Raw genomic sequence first — 2,695 nt, 5'->3', positions numbered from 1 at the left:
TGTTATGAAGCACGTGATCTAGATGTATTGGCATGTGCATTGCAATGTGCACTCTACCCAACAGACTGTATTGGCACGTGCACTCCCCCAACAGACTGTATTGGCCGTGCCCACCATGTATTGGCATGTGCCTCCACCCAAAGACTGTATTGGCAGCTGACATCTACCCAAAGACTGTATTGGCATGTGCACTCTACCCACACAGACTGTATTGGCAGTGCACTCTACCCAACAGACTGTAGATCACTCTGTCAGACTGATTGGCATGTCACTCTACCCAACAGACTGTATTGGCGTGCACTCTGCAAACAGACTGTATTGGCACGTGCACTCTAGCCCAACAGACTGTATTGGCACGTGCACTCTACCCAACAGACTGTATTGGCGTGCACTCTACCCAACAGACTGTCATTGGCATGTGCACTCTACCCAACAGACTGTATTGGCATGTGCACTCTAGCAACAGACTGTATTGGCACGTGCACTCTAGCCAACAGACTGTATTGGCACGTGCACCTAAACAGATCAGACTCAGTGTATTGGCACGTGCGCTCTCAGTGTTCTTAAGCACCATTGCACATTCAACTTCTGATAGTTTTGTCACGGTAACTGTTGTCAACATGTGGAGAGTTTACTGACGTGCTCTATTTCCATCAGGTTTGTCTTGACATTTTTATCCGACATGTTGGCTACTTTACTCACATAAAAAGATTGGATGGAAACCTGGTTACTAATCAGGATTCCATCCATCTGGGGACACATTTTCATGTGAATATTAAGATATCTGCACAAAGCAAATAAATAGGTTAATTTACCTACCAGTGGTGTGTTTCCACCAGCTGAGTAAAATAGAAAGTTCTATGTTAAAGTTCATTGTGTTTCCATGGTATTTTCAACTCTACTGATTTTGTCACAGTAACTGTTGTGTTAAATAGCAAATGTGCCTCCTCTGGTCTTGGAAAGTGTGCTCTAGCCAACAGACTGTGTGTGTGTGTGTGTGTGTGTGTGTGTGTGTGTGTGTGTGTGTGTGTGTGTGTGTGTGTGTGTGTGTGTGTGTGTGTGTGTGTGTGTGTGATGTGTGTGTGTGTTCTGCAGACATTAGGTAGCAAGTATGTTTCGGTTTCTCAGAAAGGAAACTGGTTTCAGTTTCTCACACACACACATTTCACTAACACACACACACACACACACACACACACACACACACACACACACACACACACACACATCAGAGAGGGGCACACAAGTATGCTCTTCTATGAAAAGCCACTGACATGTTCACAGTTTTGACACACACTGTGATTCAGAGAGGGGCAGGTGGTAAGGAGATACAGTATGCTCTTCTATGAAAAGCCAACTGGCATTAACTCTCGAGGTGCTGACCTCTTACACCATCTACAGCCACTGTGATTGTTTTTGACCCTGCTGGTCATCTATGAACGTTATAACATCTGGAAGAACGATCTGGCCTTAATGGCCATTTAGTCTTATAATCTCTGGTACAGCCAGAAGAGGACTGGTCACCCCTCAGAGCCTGGTTCCTCTCTACCCAGTACAGCCAGAAGAGGACTGGCCACCTCAGAGCCTGGTTCCTCTCTACCCAGTACAGCCAGAGAGGACTGGTCACCCCTCAGAGCCTGGTTCCTCTGCAGTTCAGCCAGAAGAGGACTGGTCACCCCTCAGTGGTTCCTCTCTCTACCCAGTACAGCCAGAGGAGGACTGGCCACCCTCAGAGCCTGGTTCCTCTCTACCCAGTACAGCCAGAAGAGGACTGGCCACACCTCAGAGCCTGGTTCCTCTCTACAAGTACAGCCAGTTTGAGGACTGGCCACACCTCAGATGGTTCCTCTCTACCCAGTACAGCCAGAAGAGGACTGGCCACCCCTCAGAGCCTGGTTCCTCTCTACCCAGTACAGCCAGAAGAGGACTGGTCACCCCTCAGAGCCTGGTTCCTCTCTACCCAGTACAGCCAGGAGAGGACTGGTCACCCCTCAGAGCCTGGTTCCTCTCTACCCAGTATAGCCAGAAGAGGACTGGTCACCCCTCAGAGCCTGGTTCCTCTCTACCCAGTACAGCCAGAAGAGGACTGGCCACCCTCAGAGCCTGGTTCCTCTCTACCCAGTACAGCCAGAAGAGGACTGGTCACCCCTCAGAGCCTGGTTCCTCTCTACCCAGTACAGCCAGAAGAGGACTGGTCACCCCTCAGAGCCTGGTTCCTCTCTACCCAGTACAGCCAGAAGAGGACTGGTCACCCCTCAGAGCCTGGTTCCTCTCTACCCAGTACAGCCAGAAGAGGACTGGTCACCCCTCAGAGCCTGGTTCCTCTCTACCCAGTACAGCCAGAAGAGGACTGGTCACCCCTCAGAGCCTGGTTCCTCTCTAGGTTTCTTCCAGTCCAATTTTAGGACTGGGCCACAACTCATTGCTCTCTGGGGTTTAACCTGGTTCCTCTGTACCCAGTTGTAAAGAAGGGCCTATAAATACACAGTTTGATTGACGGAGAGGTTGCACTGGCCACCCCTCACCAGTTTGGAGAACCTGGTTCTGCTGTATAGTTACAGCCAGAAGAGGACTGGTCACCCCTCAGAGCCTGGTTCCTCTCTACCCAGTACAGCCAGAAGGACTGGTTAACCCTGTAGAGTCTGGTTCCTCTCTAAACCTACCACAGTTTGGAGAACTGGTCACCCCTCAGAGT

Source organism: Oncorhynchus keta, unplaced genomic scaffold, assembly GCF_023373465.1.
Source record: "Oncorhynchus keta strain PuntledgeMale-10-30-2019 unplaced genomic scaffold, Oket_V2 Un_contig_7430_pilon_pilon, whole genome shotgun sequence".
Lineage (NCBI taxonomy): Eukaryota > Metazoa > Chordata > Actinopteri > Salmoniformes > Salmonidae > Oncorhynchus > Oncorhynchus keta.
The sequence above is the reverse complement of the archived record's forward strand: the minus strand, read 5'-3'. Positions refer to the sequence as shown.